Genomic DNA, 9,493 nt, shown 5'->3' with positions numbered 1-9,493 from the left:
CCGGGATTGAGCTCTCCTTGTGTTTCTACAGGTTAGGGGGCACGTCCTCTGTTTGACCACCCACTCGGGTCTGACTGCAGAGCCTCTTGTCACAGCATTCTGCTCCTGGCCCTGTAGTCAGAGGTCAGGCCCGGGGACAGGAAGGGCCTGCGGAGGTCCACCCAGTCCAGGGCCACAGGCCTTCCCACCCATAGCTGTCCAACTGGGAGGTGGCACTTCCACCCTTGCTACCGGAACCTCATTTCCCTGGCTCAAGTCCCTGTGTCAGAGATGGTGTGAGCCGGCTTCTCGCTAGGCTAAGCTCAGCAGACCGCGTATATTGGTCACATTTAGCTGAGGTAATGCTTGGAATACACGGCAAAAACTCCATTTCTGCCACACCTCCCTCACTGTTGGTGCCTGTAGGGGACAGAGGATGGGTGCAGCCCTCCTGGAGTCAAAGCCTTAGTGGGGAAGGCAGAGGCTACTGTGACAGCCACAGGAATAACATGCAAAGGTGCACAGGACAAAAGCTACCTGTGGCTGCGGGGAGAGCCTTTGGAAGGGCCCCAGACTGCCTCAAGAGGTGGGGTGCGGTGCTTGGCAGAGGGAGGGTTTCAGCTGAGATCTGCAGATGAGCAGGAGTTGGGTGGGGGATGGGCAGAAGCAGTGCAAAGTCCCTGTGGGCACAGAGTATGACTGATCTGTGGCTCTGGAGACTTTCCACTTGTTTCCTGCCCCCACACTCCACTAAAGGCAGCCAAAGCTGGCTCAGACCTGTCTTAAGGGCAGTAAACAACTTCTGTAGGAGTGGGAGATGGGTCAGCCCTCCACAATGTTCTTGAAGCCCAGACCTGGCTGAGGTATGGTGGCCCAGGACTGTAGCGTCTGAGCCCACACCATGGCTTGCTTTTACAGGGGCTCTCCATGTCCTCAGGGGCAGGTCCCCCCAGTGTGCTGTAACACACAGGAGGCCCTGCTCTGAAATAACTCACATTCCAAGACTGACTGGATGTTTGCCTCCGTGGGAGGGGAGTCTCTCTTTGTCAGAGTAAAATCCTGAGTACAATGGAATGAGTGTGAGCAGACGGTTCCCCACATCTCCCACTGAGCTCCCTGGAGGGGGCAAAGGGTTTGCAGGATTAGAACAGGTGGATTTTCTAAACCCTCTTATTATTTTGGTTTTCACTATTTCTGAAGTGGAAACAATTTTAATTCATGTGCTCCATGATTGTCCTGCTATGATAGAGAGAGGTATAGTTCCTCTTTGTTTCTCAGAAGAAACAAATTAACATATAAGAAACTTTCTACATGTTAGAGATTTTTATCTCAATGGTATTTATTTAAATATGAAATGCCGATTGAGAAAAAAACATTTAAATATTACAGCAAAACCTTCAACAGAAACGGCTCTTTAGTAAAACTTTTACTTGCTTCAAACAGGTGTTTGCAGGTCATCTTTGTTTGCCTACTTTGTCCTCAATGAGCAAACGTTGGAGAGTTTTTCGAAAGGCGTACTGTGGAGGCCCAGGACATAAGGGTTTTCGCTCAGGGTTCCGTGTGAGCTGTGAAGGGGGCTGTCTGGGAGACAAGCCCTCTCACCTGATAGAGCCCATGCCCAGCGAGCTCCGTGACCTGTGCACGGGGTCAGCCGGCCAGCACCACCTCAAGAACGGGGACAGCCTCACAGCAGAAGTCCTGCGCCGGGTGTGAGCACACTGCATCTTTGTGCTGGGCATCCCGAGGGCGGTCACAGCCATTTGGCCACTTTCTGATGTTTCGGGACTGTGGAAACATTCTCCTGGAAAGTTAATATTTTCTGTTACTATTTTCCTTTACTATAACTTATCAGAAAAACAAGGGGTTGAAATAAAAGGAGATGAACTATCCAGATGTTAAATTTAAGTGGTGTCTATAAAATAAAAAATATGAAAAGCTAAAATATTCTACAAACAAGTAGATGAAGAAGGGCAGAATTCATAACCAATTTGGGTCTTAGAACACGCTCAAAAATATCTCTTTAAGACTTGAAAATGTTCAAATGACAGAACCTAAATGCTCAAAAAGTAAAGGCCAAACTGTAGCTGTGGCCCCGAATCTGCCAAGGCCCTGACCCTTGGTGGTGGAGCCTCATGGTGCTGTCAGCAGGGGGGACCCAGCCCCCTCACCAGACACTTCCTGTTCCAGCCACAGAAAGCCAATGCATAGCCATGATGTCATCTCCCCAAGGACACCCCAGAGCTGCACAGGCCGTGACCCCAGCCCCCACACTACCCCTCTGTGATCCCAGAATGCACCCTGCTCATCCTGCCTCAGGGCCGATGTACCAGCTGTTCCCTCTGTGGGGTGGGCCTGGCCGCTAACCTCTGGGCAGCGAGCCCTCTCTTCCTTTAGCCTGACGTGTCTACAGCTGGATCCCAGCCCTGCTCTCTTCCATCTTGTCTCCTCTCAGTGCTTCTCAAAACTTACTCTGTCTTCGGTTTGGTTGGGGCCTTCTCTGCCATTGGGACAGGAGGCCTCTGAGAGCAGGGTCCACATCTATCTGTGCACGTCCAGCTCAGTGTCCAGAGCACAGCAGGTGCCCAGAAGAGGGTGCTTCCTTCATCTCTCTGCTGCTTCCCTGGGAGGCCAACCTCATGGCCGCCCTGGTGTGGGTTAATGAATGAGTAGCATCCACACCCACTCCCCAAACACACTTCCTTCTGCTTGCTGCTGTCTGCATTTCCTTTATCTTCAGAGATAAAGGTGAAAAATTCAAAGGACAGATGGGGCAAGCTAGTCCAGTGCACAGGATGCCTAAGGTCAGGGAGGAAGGGAGGGCAGGAGGAAGGCCGCCATTGTGAGAGAGCCTGCAGGAGAAGGGACACCAAGGGGCAAGGCACCAAGGGCTGAACCAGGGTGGGACCCTCCCTGAGCCTGGCCCTGCCCCAGTGCACACAGATGCTCCACAAAGAGCACCCAAGCTGGCCCCAGCACAGGCTTCCCTCTGGCTGGTGAATGGAATGCCCATTGCAGAGACTTTCCACCATAGCCTGTAGGTGCATAGTGTTCTGCTGCAAGGGGTTCCCAGAGCATTGTGGTGGCACGGATGCAGACCAGTGTGGGCTGCTCCTTTATGGAATTCTCATCTGATAGACGCTCCATCCATCCTGCCTCACCAGGACGCCCACTCAGCAGTTTCACGTGTAATTCTTGTGTGTGGTCAGCATATTTCCCAAGATAATCTCTGATTAAAACTTAAACTGAAGGCAGAAGCAGATGTAGAATACAATAAAAACTGAAAGTTGAAAACCAGAGCCCTGGACAGCACAATTTGCTGCAAATGTTGTGGTTCGTAGTGCAAGATTCCACACAGAGAAAAGGCATTACAGGTGCTATGCACCCACAGGGAGATCTGACCAGACATTAAACTGTGTGTGACATCCCATGCATGATTTTATGCTTTAACAGCATGGGCATGTGCTGATAAACCATCCAGAGCATTTTGGGTTTACCTAGATGAACCACTCCATTCTGATCCTTTTGTAACTTGCTCTCTTTTTTACTCAACATCGCCCTTAAGGCTTCTCTGTGTTCATCCATTTTATCTGCTCTGCTCCTTTGTTTAAGTGCACGATGTGCTTCTCTGTCCCCCTATTGGTGGACATTTAGGGTGCCTCTGACACTGGCATGACAGTGCTAGAGTGAGGATTTGCTGAGCCCCTAGAACACTGCAGCTGTTCCTCTCAGGTGTGTGTCTGCCTTCTCGGGATTTGCTGACCGTGAATTTTCTTTGCCATGTCCACAGACACTCACCACCAACACTCAGCAAACACCAAACACTTGGGATTTTTAGGCCACACTATTTTAAAATATTAAATGTTTTAGCTTGATATATTTTATAAAAAGTATTTTTAACTTTAAATATTTTTAGGCCTTAACTACTTTGGTAAATGACAGATATGAGAGTTTGTCTACACCTACATTTTCCTCATTACTAGAAAGAATGAACATTTTTTGTTTATTGATCATTAGAGTTTAGTCTTTTGAAATGTCAGTTCTGTCTCTCTCTGTCTCACTTTTTTTTCTTTCTGAGTTTTTAGGAACTCTTTCTGTGTTCTGGATCTTGATCACTATTGACTACAACAGATTCAAACATCCCCCACTTTGTGGCTTATCTTTTAAATTCATCACCCACATGTCCCTGAATAGGAATTTAAATTCATTAAATTTAATGTTAATATAGTCAAATATATCAGTCATTTTATCCATAGTTCACGCTTTGTGCATTGCCTTTATCAAATACTTCCCTATCCCAATTTCACCACAATCTTCTCTTTTTTAAGGTTTTGCTTCTCATATTCTGTTCTTCTATTTACAAGTTATCTTTAGTGAGGTAAAACTCACATAACATGAAATTCACCATTTCAGCCATTTCAAAGTGTACAGTTCAGTGGTATTTAGTAAATTCACATGTAATGCAAACATCACCACAGTCTGGCTCCAGAACACTGCCCTTCCCCCAAAAGGAAACTTTGTATCCCGGGAGCATTAACCACCCCCCAGCCCCTCTCCCTAGCTACCCCCCAACCCCCATCTCTATGGATTTATCTACTCCAGATATTTCAAGTACATAGAATCATACAATATGTGGTCTTTGTGTCTGGTTTCTTTCAGTTAGCAAAATGTTTCTAACGCTCATCCATGTTGTAACATGAATCAAACTGTCATTTCTTTCTGTGACTGAAGAGTATTCCATTGTATGGATATACCACATTTTCTTTGTCCATTCATCTGTGGGTAGAAATTGGATTCTTTCCATCTTTTGGCAATTGTGAAGAGTGCTGCTATGAACATTTATGTCCAAGTTTTTCTGCTAACTTATATTTTCATTTCTCTTGGATATGTACTCAGGAATGGATCCTAGGTCACATAGCAACTCTATGTTTAACTTTTTAGTAAATGCCCAACTTTTCCACAGAGGCTGAAGAATTTTACATTCCCAAGAGCATCAATGTACAAGGGTTCTAATTTCTCTATACCCCCACCTACACTTATTATTCATCCTCCCCTTTTTAAAGCCATCCTAGTGAGGTATCTCACTGTGGTTTTGATTTACATATCCCTAGTGATTAATGATGTTGAGCATCTTCTCATGTGCTTATTAACCCTCTGTTTATCTTCTTTGGAGAAATGTCTATTTAAGTCCTCTGTTGTTTACCTGGATTGTTTGTCTCAGTCGTTGAGTTTTAGGAATTCTTTACAGACTCTGGATACTAATCCCTTATTGAATATATGACTCCCAAATATTTTCTTCCATTCTGTGGGTTGTCTTCATGATAGTGAGCTTTGATGTACAAAAGTGTCAAATTTTGATGAAGTCCAATTTATGTATTTTTTCTTATGTAGCTTATGGTTTTTGGTGTCATATCTAAGAAACCACTGCCAAATCCAAATCCATTTTGGTTAGTTTTTATATGGCGTGAAGTAAGGGTCCAATTTTATTCTTCTGTATGTGGATGTCCAGTTTTACCAGCACCATTTATTGAAAACACTCTCCTTTCCCATTGAATGTTCTTGTCACCTTTGTCAAAGATCATTTAATCATATATGCAAATATTTATTTCTGGGCTCTCTATTCTGTTCCATTCATCTATATGTCTGTCTTTATGTCAGGGCCATACCGTGGGAGTTTTAATTACTGTAGCTTTGCAGGTAATGCGAGTCCTCTAACTTTGTTGTTTTTGTTTTTGTTTTCTTTCGAGATTGTTTTTGCTATAGGGGACACTTGAGGATCAGCTTTTCCATCTTAAAAAAAAACAGGCTGCTGATATTTTGATAGGAATTATGTTGAATCTGTAGATGACTTTGGGTGGCACTGACATCTTGATGTAGTTAACTCTTCCTATCCATGGACATGCGATGTCTTTCCATTTGTTAGGTCATCTCTAATTTCTTTCAGCAATGTTTGGTAGTTTTCAGCATACAAGTCTTTCACTTCCTTGATTAGATTTAGTCCTAAGTAACTCTTCTAGATGGTATTCTAAATGGAATTATTTTCTTAATTTCACTTTTAAATTATTCATTGCTGGTGTATTAGAAACACAACTGATTTGCGTGTATTGGTCTTGTACTCTGCAACTTCGCTGTGTTCATTCATTAGTTCTAGTAACTTTTTGGTGGATTCATTGGCATTTTCTATATATAGGATCATGTCACTATGAAGAGAGATTGTTTTACCACTTCCTCTCCAATTTCAATGTCTTTTATTTCATTATCGCTAACATCTCTGACTAGAACTTCCAGCACAATGTGGAGTAGAAGTAGCAAAAGCATACATCCTTGTCTTATTCCCGACCTTAGGGAGAAAGTTTTCAGTCTTTCACCATTGTGAATGATGTTAACTGGGTTTTCCATAAATACTGTTTATCACGTTGAAGAATTTTCTCTCTAATTGTCGCTTTCTGAGAGCTTTTATCATGAAATAGTGTTGGATTTTTTGAAATACCTTTCCTGTGTCAATCAAGGCAAGCTTTTTTCCCCCCACTGTTCTGTTAAGGTGATGTACTCCATCAGTTTTCTCATGTGGAGCCACTTTGCATTCCTGGGATCAATCTCACTTATTCATGGTGAGTAACGCTTCTAATTTGCTGTTGGATTCTATTTGCTAAAATTTTGTTGAAATTGTTTGCGTCTTTGGATATTCATCAGGGATATTGGCCTGTAGTTTTCTTGTGATGCCTTTCTCTGGCTTTGGGATCAGAGTAATGCTGACCTCATAGAATGAGTTAGAAAGTATTCCCTCCTCTACAGTTTTTTGGAAGAATTTGAGGATGCACATCTACTCTTGCAACCTCGAAATGTGGGCACATTCCCCATGTCAATCGTGGCCCCTCTTCCCTTCTGTCCACACGTTCAGTCGCTCGTCTCTAAACACACCCGTGTGTGGGCATTTCCAGCTCTGTTTCCAGCCTGACCTCTGCTCTCAGCCCAACACATCTAACAGATATCCCAGTGTCAACATACTTTCTCCTCCCTGGCCTGCTTCTTCCCAAGTCTCTCCCACCTCAGTAAAGGGGGCCAACCTCCTCACCTGCTGATCAGGCCCCAAATCCTTGAATTGGTGTTTTGGTGCTGATTCTCAACTGCAGACACCAGAATCTACTGTAGCTAATTTAAGCAATAAGGGATGTATTAAAAGCTATTAGGTAAATTATAGCATCTGTGCGAAGGTCAGGTAAACAGGAACATCCAGGAACGTTAGAGAAACACCCAACCGTACTGGAGAATTGTTTTAGGGAACCTCCCCACAGCCCTGTTTCCTTCTGCTCAGCACTGCAGCTGCCAGGGATGAGACCCAAACTGCCCAAATGAACCAAACACCTCCACTGCCAATCTGCTATAAGAGTTGCTACTTCCTGTGGTTCCTTCCACATTTTATGTGGTGCATGTATTAGCAAAACCAGGCACATCTGCTCTCAGATGCAAGGGATCTGAGGCACATAGTTTTGCAGTCTCCAGCTTCTACATGCAGGACAGTATGCTATTGGGGGCTGGCACAGGCCACTGTCCTCCTCGGCTGTTCTTTCCCTGATTCTCCAGGGATCCAGCGACCAGCTGGTTCTCTCAGATCTCTCTGACTTTACTGCAGCCGCTTCTCATAACCTCTGTCACTCCCACCTCTACTCAGCCCATCATTCTCACTGACACTGTGGCAGTTGCTTCCTGATGGGTCCCCCTGCCTCAACCAGCTGTGGTCTCCACACTGCAGCCAGGGTGACATGTTTGGAATGTAAATCAGCTAATGTCACTTCCTTCCCAAACTCTCTCCACGGTGGTTTCTCATGACACTCAGAATAAAACAAAGCTCATCGCCATGACCTACTCATCCCTGCTGCATTTCCACTCTTGGTTGCTTTGCGTCTGCCCTCCTTCACCATGCTCCCAGGTACAAAGCCTTCCTCAAGCACACCGGAACCATTCCCACCCCAGGGCCTTTGCACACATGGAAGTAACAAGCAGATCCCCTCCACACTGGTCCCTGTATAGTCTTCTCTGCCAGGACCACCTGCTTTATTGTGCTTTCTTTTTTTGCTTTTTTCTCTGTTCATTGCTTTATTGTTTGTCTCCCTCCATTGGAATGTCAGACCCCCAGGGGCCTGACTGGGCCATGCAGTGACTGGCCAAAAGTTGGTGATTCGTAAGTACCTTTGGAATAAATCAAGCCATCTTAGGAGTCTAAATTTTGGGGAAAATTTCTTAGAAAACACTCCTGACTCTATGGATACACAACAAAGAAGGACCCAGATTCTTAAAAACTGCGCTGTTCCTGTGCAGGCTCTGCTTTCCCTCTGCACGACGGATGTGGCAAGCGCGCTTCCCCTGTAGGCCCCAAAGTCTCCAGTAAGAGTGAGATTCCAGGGCTGCACCCTGACCTGGCATCAGGTCAACAACTGTTGACCTCCCCTGAGGGCAGCTTCTGGATCCTGGAGGAGCTGACCAGGGACAAAGTCGCCTGCTCTGGAGGCGTGCCAACATTCCCAAGTTCTGTCCTGACAGGTGCTTTGGGACCGCACGGGTTTATAAAGAATGGTTCCTATTCCTGGAGCATCAAGGGCAGGACGCCCACAGGAAGAGCAGGTGAGAACGGGACGAGGCAGCGATGGTTGGGGGCTTCAGGGACCAAGAACACCCAGGTCCCCAAGTACTGAGACAGGGCTGGCGGTTCCAGGAAGCATAGCGGATGAGTGAGGCAGGGGACAACCAGAAGAATTCAAAAAAGCCAATGAGATGGGTGAAGGAGGGCAACTCCTCCCTGCCTCCCTCAACTTTATTCGTTCTGTAACCTGTGGCCAGGAGCCTTCCTGTTCCAAAGCTGCTTATTCCTCTGTACAATTGCACTTTATCCCTAAACGAGCAGATTTGTCCTGCATTGGGTGGGATGAACCAGTGCCCATGTTTCTCGTCAAGACAGTGCTGGGTGAGAGACCTAAAGATGGGCGGGGTCTTCTGTGAGATTCCCCCTGCCCCCCAAGGAGGCTCTGCTGGCATCCCATCAGCCCATGTGCGCCCTTGGAGGGGAAGGGGAAGCTAGTTGGTCTCTACGGGTGTAAATCAGGTACGAGTCTGTTTACACTGTGGGAAACCAAGGTCTGATGGTCTTCCCGAGCAGAAATCAGGCTCTGGTCTGTCTACACTGGCGGAAATCGGACGGTCTGCGAACACAGCCCCAGGCCCCGAGGCTTTGTGAGAACAAAAGTAAAAGCAAACGCCCCGCCACCACCCCCGCTTGCTTCGGAGGGAGGAGCCCTGCGCCCCCGCCCCCATGACCGCCCCGGTGAGGGCACCTGCGCGCTGGGTGCGCCAGCGGGAGGTGAGAGCGGCGCCCCCTCCCCGCAGTACTCCCAGCCCCTCCGCGTCCCGCCGAGTGGAGGGGGTCTGCCGGGCGGGGAGAGGGTCTGCGGGGGCGGGGGGGGGGGTCCGCGGGGGCAGGGGTCCGCGGGGGGCGGGTGTCCGTCCGGCGGGGAAGGGGGGG

At 47.0% G+C, this 9,493-nt stretch overlaps 1 protein-coding gene and 1 pseudogene across 1 annotated transcript in view; one reads left to right on the top strand and one right to left on the bottom strand.

Annotated features, from left to right (window-relative positions):
• LOC141372425 (histo-blood group ABO system transferase 2-like) overlaps nt 1–1,739 on the bottom strand; it is a 15,592-nt pseudogene extending 13,853 nt beyond the window's left edge.
• A 7,550-nt stretch (nt 1,740–9,289) lies between these two features.
• The window catches only part of PLEKHG4B (pleckstrin homology and RhoGEF domain containing G4B), a 91,827-nt gene continuing 91,623 nt past the window's right edge, over nt 9,290–9,493 (top strand). Inside the window, exon 1 of the mRNA XM_073891144.1 lies at nt 9,290–9,331. The gene's annotated coding sequence lies outside the window, so the exon portion shown is untranslated. The remainder of the gene's footprint in view (nt 9,332–9,493) is intronic.

Source organism: Callorhinus ursinus, unplaced genomic scaffold (assembly GCF_003265705.2).
Source record: "Callorhinus ursinus isolate GAN/ISIS: 27379988/994484 unplaced genomic scaffold, GSC_fseal_2.0 scaffold3, whole genome shotgun sequence".
In the NCBI taxonomy this organism is placed as follows: domain Eukaryota; kingdom Metazoa; phylum Chordata; class Mammalia; order Carnivora; family Otariidae; genus Callorhinus; species Callorhinus ursinus.
Note: the sequence above shows the minus strand (reverse complement) of the source record. Positions and strands in the feature narration are given on the sequence as shown.